We start from the raw sequence: 18,747 nt of genomic DNA, 5'->3' as shown, positions 1-18,747 counted from the left end.
ACTTTGAAAACTCCTCCAAGGCTCAGAACAAGTGTAAGCAGGATGCCTCGCAGCCTGCGGGCTCCAGGCCATGAAGTGGTAAGGATGGGGACATCAGAACAGGAAGTCTACTCTGTGTCTCCCTCCCTTCCCACGTGGTACCCTCCCTGGGCTCCCAAATCGATGAACAACTTTCCTTCCATTGGCAGAAAATCTGGGAGGTTCTTCAGCTTCTGGTGCCAAATGTTATGCTACCCTTGAGCTGCTAGCTTAGTCACTCTTGGTTTTCACATTATCACCCACTCATGCTCATGCTGGGGGTTGAGTGACTGGGACCTGGTGCTTAGTCCCATATTAGCATCACCCCTGTGCTTGCTCTGTGGTCACCATTGCTTGCCCAGGGTGCTACTTTCCTTTTCTTGTCTGTTTAGGTTGATGGTGCTGGGTCCTCGCCCTAAGTGTTATAAATCGTTGATTGAATTTCCTAACACAGTGAATACACTCCTCTTGGTTTTGTCTTTTGCTTTTTTCCTAATATGCTGCTACAGTGGTTGTTGTTTCACCCCATGTTCAGATTTTATTTATCCTACTCCCTGTTTTCAGAAAATCCATATCAGATTTTATGGTCAGGGTCACAGGACAGTTGAGTGAGAACCTGACTCAGCGGGACATCCATGCCTTCTCAAAGCACCTGTCTTTGCTAAGCACTAACCTTCAGCCTCGGAGGGCCTCCCATGTTTAATTTTCTCCTTTTTCAGAACGAGTCATTTTCCCACCTCAAACGATTGAACGTTTTTTTCTAGGGGCTCAATAATTATTTCCCTTATTTCCTTTTTTCTCGGAGGAGGTTTATCAGGAACTCTGTGAACAAAAAGCTGCAGGAAGTCCGATGGAAGCATTTATGAAATGGATAACCTTTGCAGGACTCTCACGAGTAGTGCGGTAAGATTGCAGCGATAATTGTTCTTCTGAAAGGACAGCACTCTCAGGTATATCTAAAATAATGGATTGAACAAGGCGAATGTTTCTCAGAGATAAGAAAAATCCTTTGCTGAGAATTTCGTCTGCAATAAACTAGAAGTTAAGCTTCGTTGCTTAATTTCTCTTTTGTGACTTCAAGACAAACATGTAAATTTGTACACCTGCATGATTTTTCTCTTCTGTTCTCACTCATTAGTTTTGGGGTTAATATTGCATGGGTGGTGAAGACTCTGTCACACGGAAGCACAATTTTCCCAGAGAATTGAGTCAGCTATCAGAATAAACTGTGCCTTGGATAGTTAGGACTTTAGAACATCAATAACCATCAAAATATAATAGAATTAAACACGACATGTCAATGGATAATGAGGTCAAGTTTGCTTAATCTCCCAGTTACAAAATCATGACTATACAGAAGTAAGATTGTTCCTGCCATTTGTAGTCCCTCTAGAGGGAAAGGACTCCCTCCCCACTGCCGGCGTCTCTATTAGAACCTCCGTCAAGGTGCTTTCATGTCCCATGACCATGAACACAAAGGAAGATGAAGATTCTTGTGTTTATGTTTCTCTCCACTTTTCTTTTACACTGCTCTTTTCTTCTGGAGACATAAGCATAGATTCTACACCTGTGCTGTCTGCCAAATTAGTCACATGCGGCCACTGGGCACTCGAAATGGAACTAGTCCAAACTGAAGTGCTTTGTAAGTGCAACCCAAAGACCACATTTTGCAAACTGGATGAAAAATGTAAGATGCTCATTAATAATTGTTATATTTATTATGTATTGAAATTATCATATATTTGATAAGCTGGATTAATGAAATATGCTATTTAAATTATTTTTTGTTTATCTTTTCTTAATGTGACCTTTTGAGAATTTAATATTATATATGTGGTTTACATTGTATTTCTATTGGACAGCAGTGTTCTAGCTTCCTATCAGGTTTTGTTTGGTAATTAGCCTCTTTTTAAACTTTTGTTTGCATTTTGTGACTGGTCTTTTCACTCTTTATGTTGTGTTCTGATGAGCAAAAGAGAGTGCTTTGCCCATACATCTAAAACTGTGAACAGCTAAGGGAAAAAATGAAGAAATCCTAGAAAATTCTTGGAAAAGCCACTGATGGCTTGGGTGTGGTGAGTAAGGAAATGGAAAAGACCAAGGATGAGTCCCCAGACTTTTGGCTGGGTCATGGTGTCATTTACTGTGATGGGAATACCAAAGGAGAAATAGGTTAAGAGGTGAAATCAAAGTGTTCAATTTTGATCTGTTAAGTTTGTTACAACTAAGTAGAGTTACAAATTGGATAAATGAATCAGGAGTACTTAAGTTCCAAACTCCCCATGAGGAAGAGAATGAGGCGTATTTGCTGTTAACTGTTGCCTTGTAAATAGCAACCATAAAAATCTCTATGGCTTACCCCTTAAATGCTCCTTTCTCATGCAATTATAGGACAATGGGGAATCTGATAACTGGGGGTGAGTTTGGCCTGCAGTACATGCTGGGCTCTGATGGGTTCCATGTGTGATGCGCCCAACTAACCTGCCGGTGCTGCGGCTACAAGAACTTCTTCAAATAGCAACCATGAGTGCTCCTGAAAGCCTGCCATGGGAAAGCAGGCAGTGTATCATCAGCCTTAGCTCATCTTCACCATTGCACACATGACATCATTCAGAGACAATCAGTGGTCAAACCCAGTGTCAATAGGACTGGGTGCTGACCTCTGCCCAATTCAGTAACTGGTGTTGAAAAAGCAAGTGGTGGGACCGACATTGTGGCACAGTGGGTAAAGCGGCTGCCTACCACACTGGCATCCCATATGGTCCCCCATTAGAATCCCGGCTGCTTCACTTCCAATCCAGCTCCCTGCTAATGGCCTGGGAAAAGCAACAGAATTGGCTCAAGTGCTTGGCCCCCTGTCATCCATGTGGGAGACCTGGATGAAGCTCCTGGATCTTGGCTGCAGCCTGGCTCTGCCCAAGCCATTGCAGCCATCTGGGAAGTGAACCAGTGGATGGAAGATCTCTCTCTCCCTTTCTCTGCATTTGCTTCGCCTTCTCTGTAACTCTTTCAAATAAATATATCTTTTAAAAAGAGAGTGAGAGAGGGAGAGGGGGAGAGAGAGAGAGAGAGATAATGGTTGTAGATGTATAAGGCATGAAAAAGAGCAAAATAATGATTCAATTTGCCACAAGTCTTATCCTTGCAAGTGTCACTTAAAATGCTGTGTTTAAAAAAATAGTCAGGGCCGGCGCCGTGGCTCAATAGGCTAATCCTCTGCCTACGGCACCGGCACCCCAGGTTCTAGTCCCGGTCGGGGCACCGGATTCTGTCCCAGTTGCCCCTCTTCCAGGCCAGCTCTCTGCTATGGCCCGGGAGTGCAGTGGAGGATGGCCCAAGTACTTGGGCCCTGCACCCCATGGGAGACCTGGAGAAGCACCTGGTTCCTGCTTTCGGATCAGTGCCGTGTGCCAGCCGCAGCACGCCGGCAGTGGCGCCCATTGGAGGGTGAACCAACGGCAAAGGAAGACCTTTCTCTCTGTCTCTCTCCTCTCTCTCTCACTGTCCACTCTGCCTGTCAAAAAAAAAAAAGTCTCAGGAGGTTCTACATATTTCTTTTTTTAATTATTCATTAGAGAGACAGATCTTCCATCCACTGGTTCATTCCCCAAGTGCCCACGACAACTGGGTCTAGACCAGGCTGAAGCCAGGAGCCAGGGACAATCTTCGCCTCCTGTGTAGACAGCAGGAATCCAAGTATTTAAGCTCTCACTGTTGCTTCCTAGAGTGCACATTAGCAGGAAGCTAGAATCAGAGGTGGAGTCAGGTCTCAAATCCAGCCATGCCTTAACCACTATGACACACGCCTTCCCCGAAAAGTGACCACGTTTTACTAATAATTATTGCAGTGTGAGAGTGTATTAGTATGGGTCCAAATGTAAAGAATTATGTTGAGAACACATTAATAACCAACAGATATGTGCAGATGAGTTAATGGGCTGACTGATGCTTCTGGCTGCAGTTTTCTGACCACTGCAGTGTTAGCTTGAAGGAGGCTCTGGGAACCTAAAGACAGGCTGCAATGAAACAGTTGTGCCAGCAGGGGGATTTACGTTTGACTTTCTACTGTTACTTTTTGGTTTTCCTGACTTTCTCCAAGTTCCTTACCTGTCCTGAGGATTATATTCCTCATTTGTGAACTCTCTGACTTACAACTTAACATAAAGCACCCAGTATTTACGAACACTGGGTTTTGTTCCTTTCCCTGTGCCTTGCACACACTCTTTTCCTGTCACATTTTTCTTATATTGGTTTGTTTACATTTTCTCCTTATCCCTCAGAAACCCAGCCCTTTGAGAATAACTGGATGAAACTTGCAATTGGAATAATTAGCACACGACTTGGCACATAGCATGCTCTTAAGGACATTTTCCTTAACAAGTTGAATGCTTCACTTCCTGTTGCAGGAATTAGCAAACGTAGAGAGCTATATTTCGTGACTGCAGAGCTACACTTGAATGATCGTATCATGAATTATTTTTCCATGTAGTAAAATGCCTTATAAAGCATCTGGCACATCTTATGAGCCTAGTAAATCTTAGTTTTCTATCTGCACATTTTTAGAAGGAACAAGAACACATGGCACTGAGCTACCTGACCATCAGATATCACAGAATTCTAACTTCCTTAATTAAAAGATATTTTAACTGACCTGAAAGTTCTAATGAGAAGCTAATTTTGTATAAAAAGAAGTCCAGTAAGTGTTTCAGTTGTGGTAATGGCCAGAGAAATTTTGTTGCTCTAGTGAATTTTTAGAAAGGCAACTGAGTCTACGGCCATACCACCCTGAACGTGCCCGATCTCGTCTGATCTCGGAAGCTAAGCAGGGTCGGGCCTGGTTAGTACTTGGATGGGAGAAAGGCAACTGAAAAAGAATTAACATCAGATAGTTGCTTAGGTATTCTTATGTTTGTTTCTTCTACAGTGAATTTATCCTGGGAAAAATTGTCTTTTGCTGCTTATTAAAATTATAAACTGAATTGAACTCATTCGTTTATTGGCCATTATATCATGTTCATTACAATGCTATACATCCACCTTAATGATGAAGATAAATTCTTACAACAAAGATATTAAGTATGGACTTCATAAAAATTAAGAAATTTTGTGGTACAAATCATATATCATACTTTGAAGAATGTGAAAATATAATTCACAGAATGGGAATATATAAAATAATAAATCATTTTTTAAAAAAAGAACAATTACCCTCCTAGATTTATATCCAAAAGAAATGAAAACACACATCTAGGTAAAAATGTATAAATTCATGTAATGGCATTAGTCATAATAACTCAAAATTGAAAACAATGCAAATGTCAATCAATTGATGAATGGATAAACTAAATATGGCATATACATTCAATAGAATATCATTCAGCAATAACAAGGAATAAAGTGCTGATATATGCTATGACATAGATGAACTTTGAAAACACCATAGTGAGTGGATGAAGCCAGTTAAAAAAGACCATACGTCCTGGTACAAATCCATTTATATGAAATGTCCAGAATAGGCAAATCTATAGAGACAGAACCTAGATTAATGGTTGTTTGAGAAAAGAAAACAGGGTTTGACTGCTAATGCTCATAGAGTTCCTTTTGTGAATGATGAAAATGTTCTAACTTTGTTGGGTTTTTTGCATAATTCTATAAATACACTAACCACACCAAATGTAACATTTGGAATTAATCAATTGCATGATGTGTAGATGGCATCTCAATAAAGTTGTTGAAAAACTAAGTACAACGTAAATATATGCAGAGCTTTGTGAAGAAAATCTCAGAGAGAGAAAGTTAAGGCTGGCCTTAAATGTTTATTCCATTCACAAGATGCAAATACAGCTTCCACAGTGTGTTGTGGAACATTGGTTAGGCACCCTGCTCTGTTTTCTGGTAGACAGCAGTCAGTAAGATTGAGAAGCTTGCTTATCAAGCTTCCATTCTTCTAGTGGCAGGAGAGTCAAGAGACAAAAAAAAAAAGTTCAAAATGATAAGTAACGTGATCTCAGATCATCAGAAATAATACGAAGAAAGGAAAAGAACAAAGTGGAACATAATCAGACTGTGGATGGGAAAAGGAAGGGTGCTATTGGCTTCTCTGGCTTTGGAGCTGAGATACAAATGCTGAGAAGTCATGAAAGGAACTGGGGAGCAGCAAGCAAATTGAGGACAGAGGAGAGGGCTGTGGTTCAGGCCTTAAGTGAGGAGGAGTCCGCCCCTGGTGCAGTGAGTGAGGAGCAGAAAGGCAGGACAGAGTTAGTGCTATACAGGACATTGCAGAATTTACAATCTTACTTGCAAGTCAGTGGGAAAACACTCAAGGATTTGAAGGAGAAGGGTGAAGGCCCACCTGCCCTCAAAGGCCCTCATCCTCTTCTGAATTTATGTAAATGCTGAGGTTCTGGATGCTGACCAAGCCTGCTACTGCAGTGAGTGGGACTTTGGGAAGATGGTGAGCGTATTTTGCACATGGAAAAAAATGTAAGCAACTGTGACCAGAAGACAGCACAACGAGTCAAAAACAAATGACAACATTTATAGTTCCTTTCATCAAGAGTATGTTTACAGGGCCGGCGCTGTGGCGTAGCAGGTAAAGTCACCACCTGCAGTGCTGGCATCCCATATGGGCGCCGGTTCCAGTCCCTGCTGCTCCGATCTAGCTCTCTGCTATGGCCTGGGAAAGTGGTACAAGATGGCCCAAATCCTTGGGCCCTTGCACCCACGTGGGAGACCTGGAAGAAGCTCCTGGCACCTGTCTTTGGATCGGCACATCTCCAGCCGTTGCGGCCAATTGGGGAGTGAACCAGTGGATGGAAGACCTCTCTCTCTCTCTCTCTATCTGTGTGTGTGTAACTTTGACTTTCAAATAAATAAATAAATCTTTTCTTTTCTTTTTAAAAAGAGCATGTTTACCCTGGGATATTTTGTGAAGTGGTATTTTGTGTTTCAGAACCTAGATCTTAAGTTACCTTAGCTGAGTTGGAGCATTGCCCTAATGGTGCCAGGAAGATGGCTAGGGTGAAGAGTGACATGAAAAGGGACCTTGTCATTCAGCCATCCCAGCTGTCTTATCCCAGCCATCCTGTAGTTGGATGCAGTCCAGGCAAGACCGGCAAAAGAACAACCCTCTAAATCCTCAGAATCATGAAAAATCATGAATTGCTGTTGTTTTAACCTAGAAAGCTTGGAGTGATTTTATTCAATAACCGATAACTGGTGTATCATTTATACAATGGCTTTCATCTGTTTCTTTCTTTCCCCCTCTGGGTTTACAGTAATTTGTCCAAACACCAGACACTATGCCTTCCTTCTCCTGAATCTTTTGCATTGTATGTTCGTAAAAATCACCTGTAATTTTACCATCCATTCTGCTTATAGTGCTCTTCCCCTAGATATTCCTACACCTGGTTCCTTCTTACCACCAATGACTTTAGCTCAGTTAGCACCTCAAAGTGGAGCCCTTCCCACAAAAATCATCCTTCTCTGATCATTTGCTACAGCAGTATTCTGTTTTGTTTACTTTGTGACTCAAAAACAACACTGAGGTAGTTACACATTTATGAAATTGGAAAAATCCACAGCACTGACATTATTTCCACCACCCATTATTTAATCACACCAGTATTTGATCACATTTTCTCCCTCCTTTGCTCATTATATTTATTTTCAAGATTACTATACAAATAAAATATACTTAAGAAAAAAATATCATTTTCCTAAAGCTATAAAACAGTTGAGCCAAAAGTAACCCTTCTTGGCCTCAAATTAGCTTCTACCTTCTTCCTTCCCCTCTTCCATTCTTTGAGATCATAACTCTAGTTGAAGACTAATAGTATATCTTTCTTTTTGTATTCATACATAGTAATATATACACATTGTATAATTTTGCACATATTAAATGAGTGGTGACATAATTATCCTTTTTGTAATTTTGTTCTATAAAAGCTTAACTTTTGGAGCTCTATTAATGACAACACATAACTCTTTCAAATTGTACTATATAATCAATTTATTTTAATAGTTGTGAGCACATTATGTTTTGTTTATTCAACCCATTATTGATTAATGTTTATGTGGTTCTAATATTTTGCTGCTATAAACAATGCTACAGTGGACATCCTGTACGGTACTTATATTTCTCCAGGAAACATATCAAAAAGTGAAATTACTGGATGGCACAGTACATCTATTTTCAGTTTTTGTACATCTCCAAAATGTGTGTTACATAGAATAGGCTAAGCTATAATTAAGATTAGATCCAAAGAAAACATTCAAGTACAACATTTCTGGTGTATTGTTCATTCCCCTTCATGCAGTAAATCAGAAATCTAGATTTTTGTCAACTTGTGGTTCTAGAATCCACTGCAATCAGCTGGTGGAATGATAAAGAAAATAAACACACAGGGGACATATCTGCTTCTTAAAGGTTTTGTCTTTGAAATGATGTCCATTGAATTTAACTAGTAAGAACTAGTTTAAAGATCATACCAATGGCAACAAAAGGTGAAAATGCAGCTAGTCATTAATTAAGCAATCACTTCCCACCTAAAATTGTGCACCCTGAAAGAAAACACGGGAGTTTTGTCGATAGTTTACCATCTCTATCACAGTTACATGCTAGCTTTTAATCCCATCAGCATCCTCACCAACACTCAATTCTGGCAAAATATACTCTTTGCCAATCCTATACACAAACTATAGCATCTCATTGGTATTTCCCTTGACTCTTACTGAGTTGAAAAAGAGAGTGTATATTTTCTCTCAAAAACTAGAGGTGAAAGAAGTAACTGATAATTTTGAGATGAGCAGATGAAGATGTTCATATCAAATGACATTGATTCCACAGTGAAACTATGACAACATCTGTGTCTTCTAGACTCTGGAACATGGTGACATTGCATTTTGTCTGCTTCATAGTAGAATGAAGGCTTCTTCACTGGGAAAGCCAGGAAGTGAAATGGCAGAGACCACAAATTTAAGTTTGCTGCCACTGCTAGGTTTTGAAGCAGGAGGTATTCCTGCTCCCAAAGACAGAGGGCAAATTCAAGAGTTATCAATTTAAAAAAAAAAAAAAAAAGTTATCAATTTTACTCGAGAGTCAATTTGCACTATTCCCATTTCAACTTTAAAAAATCATGTTAACAGAAAGGCTCATAATTAATGAGCAATTAAAGAACAAGCCTTCCAAAAGGAAGGCTTTTACCGTCATAAAGTCAGTCTCAGTAACAAATTCTAAATCTCTGTAACAAATGCCCAGGGAATCCTCCTCAAAGAAAGCACTCGCTGGAGTCCTTTTAAGCACTTCAGGCCAGAGCAATTTTCCTCTAGGGTCTTAGGTTCATTCACTGAAGTTGCATTCAGCTGCCTAACTACTGTGCCATTTGCCAATATCTAAAATAGCTCTTCGTTATCGACTCTTCAGATCATTAACTGCAATTTATCTCATCTCTTTTTTTCATTTCCCAATATGCTGTGTAGCAGGAAAATAACATTTCTTCAAGTTTCATAGAATGTCAAGAATCACTACAACATGGAACTGTGAATCTGTTATTATACTTTGTAGCATACAACACCATTAAATATTAATTGACGAAGATGATTCCCTAAGAAACATTAATTAGATTAAGTTGGCCCATCTCCTGGACTGTTAATTACTATAATATAAACTGGTGTTCAGTATGAATGCAGTGTATGCCAATAGACAAATGAATTTTTGGAATTCATACATAGCACAGTCACATAATTTTGAAGACTTGATAGATTTGATAAGAAAGTAATATGGTATTGAGTTTCCCTGAAATTTTATCTTGGATTTGCTGTATCTGTTTTTCAATTTTAAAAATCATGTTCTATTGACATTTAAACTCACTTTACAATGTTATCTCACTTGTAATTTCTTGCCCTATGACTTTACTTCCAGAGTGTAAGGCTTTGTCTCTATTTTTCTTTTTCTTTTTCATGTATTTTTATGTCTTTTTTGCTTGTTTCAGGAGTAGTTTGGTGTCTTTTTCTTTTGTAAAAAAATAAATACCCTTTATTTTTTAGAGCAAGTTTAGGTTTACATAAAAATTGAATAGAAACTGCAGCACATTTCCGCAAATGCCCTCCCTCTGCCAGGTTGCCTTCCACAATGGCTCTGCAATTGTACACTCCCAGCAGTGAGTGCCAGTCCTTGTGGCTTCACATTCCCACCAGCATTTGATGTTGTCAGTGTTGTGGATTTTTGCCAGTCTCATAAATGTGTCTATCCCAATGTGGTTTTAATTCATAATGCTTTAATGAAATATAAGGTTAAGCATCTTTCATATGCTTATTTTCCGTCTATATATCACCTTTAGCAAAGTATCTGTTCAGTTTATTAGCCCAGTTATAAACGGGGCTCTTGGTTATCTCATTATTCTGTTTCAAGGGTTCTTTGTATATTTTGGATGCAAGTCCTTTATCACATTTGTGTTGTGCCAATCTTTTCTCCAAGTATATGGTTTATCTTCATCTCTTAACATCTTTCACACTGCAGTACCGTTTGAGTCTAATGAAGTATTACATATCAATTCTTCCATGGATTTTGCTCTCTGTGTTGTATCTATGAAATGATCAATAAACCCAGGTCACCTAGATTTTTTCATCATTCTTTCAGTAATTTTATAGTTTTACATTTTATACTTAGGACTAGGATCCATTTTGAGTTAATTTTTATGAAGAGTAAAAGGTCATATCTAGAGTCATATTTACTACATGTGGATTTTTGCTAAATGGTTCCAGTTTCATTTGTTGAAAAGCCTATTCCTTTTCCATTGAGTTACTTTTGCTCTTTTGTCAAATTTGTGTGCATCTGTTTTTGAGTTGTCTGTTCTGTTCCATTGATCTATTTGTCTATTTGTTTACCTGTACTGCCTTTTCTTGATTGCTCTGGGCTTAGCAATAAGTCTTAAAGTAGAGTGAAGTCTGTCTTCCAACTTTGTTCTTCTTCCTAAATATTATGCTGCCTATTGTAAGTCTTTTGCTTGCTATATTTTTAATTTGATACTCCGACTTTTAAATACTTTATTTTCTAGGCATTGGGATTCAGTTATCTTCCTTGTTACTCTGACTGGATTGATGAATTCCAAATGTTCTATTCTTTTCTTTTTTTATCTACATCGAAATGGGAAATATACATGCATGCAAGAGTACTTTAAAATGTTCATGAAAAATGGAATTAAAAATAAGTTTATCCTGGCTGGTATTGTGGTGTGGTGGGTTAAGTCAGTATTTAGGTTGCCCTCATCCTAAATCATAGTGTCTGCTTTCAATCCAGTCTCCTGCTAATGCACACCCTGGGAGGCAACAAATGATGGCACAACTTCCCGGGTTGTGGGTATTTGGGGAGTGACCTAGTAGATGGAAGATCATTCTCTCTTTCTCCCTCTCTCTGTCTTCTTACCTTCCAAATAAATACAAAGGCACAAATAAACTTTAAAAATACAAATTCATTTTGGTACAAATAATTTTTAAACCATCATCAGTTTTTTTCATAATACATGCTTTTCATAAACTTTTTGAAGACCCCTCGTATGCATGGATCTCAAAAAAATTTTGCACCAAAAGAAACTTACCTTTTAATTCCATTTTCCATGAACCTTTTGAAGTACTCTCATATACTCACATTATCTTTCCTAAGATGTAGATAACTCATTTGAAGGAGCTCAAGCTTTCTGTAGTTCTTCTAATCAATTGCAAAAGCTCCTTCTATTTTTTTTTTTTTTTTTTTTTTTACAGACAGAGTTAGAAAGACAGAGACAAAGGTTTTCCTTTTCCGTTGGTTCACCCCCCAAATGGCCACTACGGCCAGCGAGCAGCGGCCCGTGCTGCACCAATCCGAAGCCAGGAGCCAGGTGCTTCCTCCTGGTCTTCCATGTGGGTGCAGGGCCCAAGCACTTGGACAATCCTCCACTGCCTTCCCGGGCTACAGAAGAGAGCTGGACTGGAAGAGGAGCAATCGGGACAGAACCGGTGCCTCAACCGGGACTGGAACCTGGGATGCCGGAGCCGCAGGTGGAGGATTAGCCAAGTGAGCCGCAGCACTGGCTTTTTTTTTTTTTTTTAAAGCTCCTTCTTACCTTGTTCAAGCAAGCTATTACAGCTTTTCAGGTGATTCTGTCCCATACAGCTGAAAAATTTGTAAACCTGATAAGAGTCAGAAGTAGCTACTTACCAATGTGAGACGATATTGATACATTTCCCTTCTACTGTTATCTCACTGAGCCATTCCTATTGAAAATCTGCATACAGAGATTTCCTGCTGCCTATATTGTGCCTGTATCCCTATATGGTACATGTTCACAGATCTCATAAATGCAGATAATCACAGTGGTTTTAAGTATACAAGGCGTGATTGACACTGCACAATGCTGTTTTCAAAGAGTGTCCTGCTTGCCTGCAGAATGGAGATGCAGGCGGATCTGTAGTTTAAAAGCAATCCCCAGAAAAAGTATTTTAAATTGTGAATACAGGCCTTATATTAAGCCTGATAGTAGCTTCACCATAGCTTGAAAGTTGCCTGCTGCACATAGCTCCAGTGTTTTGCTGAATTTCATTGTAGAGCTTTGAAAACTCTTTCTAACCTTAGTAAAACCGCTACTAATTAAATGAGCTGATTTGTTTTAAGAAAGCTTTTATTTAATGAATACAAATTTCATAGATACAGCTTTAGGAATACAGCGGTTCTTCCCCCCGTACCCACCCTCCCACCCCTACTCCTGCCCCACTCCTACTCCCTCTCCCATCCCATTCTTCATTAAGATTCATTTTTAATTGCTGTTTTGTTATTTAATCAACATCCTCTTCCTCCTAATAACCGTAGTGATAAGTGTAACCCCAAATTTCCACCTACTGGAATCTTGATATCATCAAGGAACTCTCCTCTCTTGAGTTAAACCAACAGCTAGGCTGATACTGGTATACCAAGGCCAAAGGCAACAAAAGATGTTCCAGGAACATTCAGAGAAATGTATCTTAAAGTTTAAAGCACAACATTGCCAATGATCTCTTATCAAATATGACTAACATTTCAGTTGTTAGTGGAAAAGGCCCTTTGAAAGATTCATGGTGTTAAAGGCTTTGCCTTTCTACATTCATGGCTGAATCCAATTAGAAATAAGTATTTCCTGGAGATATGATCCAGCTGTTAGGCACTGAGTATGTCTTGGAAACTATTTAGAATTCTCTTTGGGATTATTTCTATCATGTCTATTATCATCTTTAATCCTTTCTATTAGTGCCCAAATTACTGTTTTTCTCTTATCATTTTTCTATGTATTATACTGTTAGTATCATGTGGAGATGGCAATATTTCTATCCCCAGAGATCATTTATATTAACTTTAAAATCTAACTCTTAAGTAACAGAAAATGTTGAAATATTTCCATTATTTTAAAATTTCTGCACTACTGAATATAAGTTGTCATCATCACCCATTGAATGTATTAGCCTGTATTATTTGGTATGAATTGTATTTGTTGTATTTGTAGAACAAATACAAACTGTTCCTTGCCTTTCATGCTCCCAAATTATTAAACAATTCAAAGATCATTACATGATAAAGTGGTACAAATCAATGTTTTCCTACTTACAGAAGTTCCTTATCCTAATGAAAATCAGATATTTTAATATTGTCAGATAATATATTGGTTTTCAATTTTAAATATAGATTCTGTGAAATCAGTAAAAATATATATATATATATATATATATATATATATATTTAACAACTTCACCTACTTTAGACTTGCCCAGCTAGAAGTTTATATTTATCCATAGTCTGTTCATTAAGCATAGAATTTTGGGATTCTGGTATAAAGAAATTATGTGGCTTGAACATGAGACGACATGAGGTTTCAACATTTAGTTCCATGAGCCTTTACATGTTGTGCCTGTTGATGTTCACCTACTCACTTCAATCCTCTCTGACCTATTTCCTATATAGTTCCTCTTTTGTATGTATTTTATGCTTAAAATTTCTCCTTTGCTTAAAGTTTTAAGTGGTATGTATCTTTTCTTGAGAAACCTATAATTTACTTGATTAAAACTCGATTAATTTACTTGTAGAAATTATTTGTATTTTCAATTGACTTTGTTAATACTTTCTTTTGTGATATATATTCTATATTCTTATTTTTGCTTAAGGATTTGTCTGAAACACTCTGTGGTCTGTGGCGATATCCCTAACCAGAGATCAGCATTTCATCTTTTTTTCCCACTAGAAACTTTCCTGTGAAAAACTGACGTGCTTAAGGTAGATCTCTGCAGTGATGGATACTTCAGCTCCAAGTCCAAGAAGCGCAACATTCCACAGAGTCAGTGATGAAGTTCTTCAACTGTAGAAACCCCAGGTGAATCTCTTGACCTTTGCAAAGTGTAGTCTCTGTCATTTCCTTTCGCTAAAAGTTCTTGAAAGCAGAAAACAGCATCCATTCTTTCTATTCAAAGTTTATTAAGACAAAATAAATTTTCTGTATCTGAAAGTGTCCCACTATAATTGGTGACCTTATTTTTTGTGAGCTCAAGGTATGAGCTGCATGCTGAATGATGCAGGCAGACAGAAAAGCAGCTCATGAGTAGATACAGAAATTTTCAGACCATAAAAACATAGGACTTCAATGGCTTAAAAGCTTACGACTGCTTCTCATAGCATGCTCCTGAGACTGTCAGCACCAGCAGGTCCTGGGAGACTGCTAGAAACTCAGAATCTCCAACCCCATACCAAACCTACTGCATGGAAATTGGCTTTTCATCAAGGTCTTTGAGTTATTTGTACACAAATTCAATTTGCAGAAACTTGGCTTAATCAACACACTGATTCAAAAGATGAAAGTGCAGGAGAAGGTATTTGGTGTAGTGATTGAAACACTGCTTGGATCCCTGCCCGAGTTCATATCCTTATTCTGCTGCTGATCCTGACTTCCTGCTAATGCTTGCCCTGGTGGGCAGCATGTGATGACTCAAGTAGTTAGGTAAAGACCTAACCAGCTATGTGGGAGATAAGGATTGAGTTCTCAGCTCTTAGTTTCAGCCGTGCCCAGCCCTAGTTGTTGCAGCCACTTGGTGAGTGAAGCAGCAGATGGGAGATTTCTCTCTCTCTCTCTCTCTCTCTCTCTCTCTCTCTCTCTCTCTCTCTCCCCTCCTCCTCCTCCTCCTCTCCCTCCCTTCTTTTCCCTCTCTCCTATCTTTTCAAATAAATAAAAATTTTTAAAGACTTTCAAAGAATGAAAGGCAAGGAAATCAAAAGGTGGATTTGGGAATGGGTTAAGCAGGCAGTTAACAAAATAATGAAAGCTATAATTTATGAAATCAAATCAGTTTGCATAGTTAAACTCATGTATAGGAGAAAGTAGAAAAGTTTGATCTTGCATGGGAAGTACTGTCAGAAGCAAGTACAATTTCAGAAGACACTTATTGTCCTCCCAAATGCCAGGACACCCAAATGAGAAAGAAAGAGTGCCAGCCTGCAAGGTGCCCAATTATTTGTTGCACGTTAATAACTTCATGGTGGTTTGATTTTTTTCATTTGAGATGCAAAGAGATGGACACACACACACACACACAAGCAAGGGCTGAGAATGCATCCAGATCTCCCATGTTGGTGGCAGGAGCCTAATTATTTGAAGCATTTTTTCTGCTTCCCAGGGTCCACATAAGCTGCAAGCTCAAGTAAGGAGCTGGAGCTGGGAGTGAAACCTGGCACCCTGATGTGGCACGTGGGAATCTTATCCACTAGGTTAAATACCTGCCCTTGAAATTTTAATTTTAAAATAATAATTTTCCCTAATATCTTTGACCTCCCATTGATTCAGCCTAAAACGAGTTCCACAGCTCACTTCCATAGCTCTCCATGGAATGCAGAATTTCTTCTGTCAAGCACAGAAGAAAAAAATGAGTTTGTTTCCCATCACTTTGGCATTGGGCTTGTAAGCAAATAGCAAGCCCGCATGATCCAGGCGTTAAGCTTTTGAATAATGAATCTTGAGGTGCCACTTTCTGAGAGAGCACTTCATCTGAAGCGTAGTTAGCATTTTTCACCAGAGCATTATTTCCAGAAGAAGTATTTGAAAGTTGTACCTACAGAAGAGACATATTGATTTTACTTTTAAATTTTCTTACCAGAGGGAAGAATGAGTTCTGATCCCAGTTACATAATTGGAGGCACCTAGTGCATCTGCTACTAAGCAGACAAAGGGCAGTGGTTTCTGAATCAAATTAAGTCAAGCAGTATTTTATCACTGAGTTACTGGAGTCTTGTGTTTATCCTTCTAGCTTCAGCGGGGCCACTTTAGAATTAAATGTGACTTCTTGCTAACGTACAGAATTATCTGCATTTTAGTGATTTAATTTGTTTAGTATCCTGATAAAATCCTGGCTTGTTTCTGTTTTAGATGCAATTTAAAAATTTCATTAAACTGTTTAAAATTATATATAAATAGGTATTTTCCTTTATCTGTTTGTGTCAAAGACAATGATCACTACAAGTTAGCTGATTTTGAATGAGACCATTTTTTAAGTGGCTTTAGTTTTTGTTTTTTTTTTTTTTTTTTTTTTTTTTGAGCAAGGTTTTTAACTGGCAGTTTATTTGGCCCTTTAAGTTTCTCAAGAGGTGTTTTAGGCATTCCAACAAACATTTTAAATACAAAGTTTTGGAGGTGGTATTGATTTAATTGTTTGTAGTTCTTCAGTTTAATTTCTTCAGTTCGCAAAAATTCTTCCATCTTCTAAGCTCACCTCTGAGGATTTCCGTAAAAATTAAGCATGATTAATCATCACCGTAAATTTACTGGCATTGGTATATTTACTTTTCTTTTTTTTTTTTTTTTTTTAACTTTTATTTAATGAATATACGTTTCCAAAGTACGAATAATGGATTACTATGGCTTCCCCCCATACCGTCCCTCCCACCCACAACCCTCCCCTTTCCCACTCCCTCTCCCCTTCCATTCACATCAAGATTCATTTTCGATTATCTTAATATACAGAAGATCAGCTTAGTATACATTAAGTAAGGATTTCAACAGTTTGCTCCCACACAGAAACATAAAGTGAAAAATAATAGATGATTTTTTTTTAATGATGATGAAATCAGATCAGACCTATTGTCATGTTTAATCCCAGTGAGAGTCAAGTTGGGAGTTGATAGTTTCTATTCTTTTTTTTTTTTTTTTTTTTTTTTTTACAGAGGATCAGTTTAGTATGCATTAAGTAAAGATTTCAACAGTTTGCACCCCCATAGAAACACAAAGTGAAATATATTATTTGAGTACTCGTTATAGCATTAAATCTCAATGCACAGCACATTAATGACAGAGATCCTACATGAGGAGTAAGTGCACAGTGACTCCTGTTGTTGACTTTACCAATTGACACTCCTGTCTATGGCATCAGTAATCTCCCTATGCTCCAGTCATGAGTTTCCAAGGCTATGGAAGCCCCTTGAGTTCTCCGACTCTTATCTTGTTTAGACAAGGTCATAGTCAAAGTGGAGGTTCTCTCCTCCCTTCAGAGAAAGGTACCTCCTTCTTTGAAGACCTGTTCTTTTCACTGAGATCTCACTCACAGAGATCTTTTGCCAGAGTGTCTTGGCTTTCCATGCCTGAAATACTCTCATGGGCTTTTCAGCCAGATCTGAATGCCTTTAGGGCTGATTCTGAGGCCAGAGTGCTATTTAGGGCATCTGCCATTCTATGAGTCTGCTGAGTATCTCACTTCCCATGTTGGATCACTCTCCCCTTTATTTATTCTATCGGTTAGTGTTAGCAGGTACTAGACTTGCTTATGTGCTCCCTTTGACTCTTAGTCCTTTCATTATGATCAATTGCGAACTGAAATTGATCACTTGGACTAGTGAGATGGCATTGGTACATGCCACCTTGATGGGATTAAATTGGAGTCCCCTGGTATGTTTCTAACTCTACCATTTGGGGCAAGTCAGCTTGAGCATGTCCCAAATTATATATCTCTTCCCTCTCTTATTCCTACTCTTATGTTTAACAGGGATCACATTTCAGTTAAATTTCAACACTTAAGAATAACTGTGTATTAATTACAGAATTAAATCAGTCATATTAAGTAGAACAGACAAAAAAACTACTAAGAGGGATAATGTATTAAGTTGTTCATTAACAGTCAGGGCTATGCTGATCAAGTCACTGTTTCCCATAGTGTCCCTTTCACTTCAACAAGTTTCCTTTTTGGTGTTCAGTCAGTTGTCACCGATCAGGGAGAACATATGGTATTTGCCCCTTTGGGACTGGCTTATTTCACTCAGCATGATGTGTTCCAGATTCCTCCATTTTGTTGCAAATGACTGGATTTCGTTGTTTCTTACTGCAGTATAGTATTCTAAAGAGTACATATCCCATAATTTCTTTATCCAGTCTACCGTTGATGGGCATTTAGGTTGGTTCCAGGTCTTAGCTATTGTGAATTGAGCTGCAATAAACATTAGGCTGCAGACCGCTTTTTTTGTTTGCCAATTTAAATTCCTTTGGGTAAATTCCAAGGAGTGGGATGGCTGGGTCGAACGGTAGGGTTATCTTCAGGTTTCTGAGGAATCTCCAGACTGACTTCCATAGTGGCTTGACCAGTTTGCATTCCCACCAACAGTGGGTTAGTGTCCCTTTTTCCCCACATCCTCGCCAGCATCTGTTGTTGGTAGATTTCTGAATGTGAGCCATTCTAACCGGGGTGAGGTGGAACCTC

The 18,747-nt window shown here is 38.6% G+C and overlaps 2 long non-coding RNA genes across 2 annotated transcripts in view; both read left to right on the top strand.

Moving 5' to 3' along the window:
- LOC149122577 (uncharacterized) overlaps positions 1-18,747 on the top strand; it is a 135,695-nt gene that overhangs the window by 29,081 nt on the left and 87,867 nt on the right. The gene's annotated exons all lie outside the window — the stretch shown is intronic.
- Positions 607-14,533, top strand: LOC138844965 (uncharacterized). The gene is made up of 2 exons (XR_011381496.2): positions 607-921; positions 14,262-14,533. It is a non-coding gene; the product is annotated as an uncharacterized LOC138844965 (long non-coding RNA).

This window comes from Oryctolagus cuniculus, chromosome 13, assembly GCF_051225735.1.
Source record: "Oryctolagus cuniculus isolate XC-2025 breed Fujian yellow rabbit chromosome 13, ASM5122573v1, whole genome shotgun sequence".
Classification (NCBI taxonomy): Eukaryota; Metazoa; Chordata; class Mammalia; order Lagomorpha; family Leporidae; genus Oryctolagus; species Oryctolagus cuniculus.
Note: the sequence above shows the minus strand (reverse complement) of the source record. Positions and strands in the feature narration are given on the sequence as shown.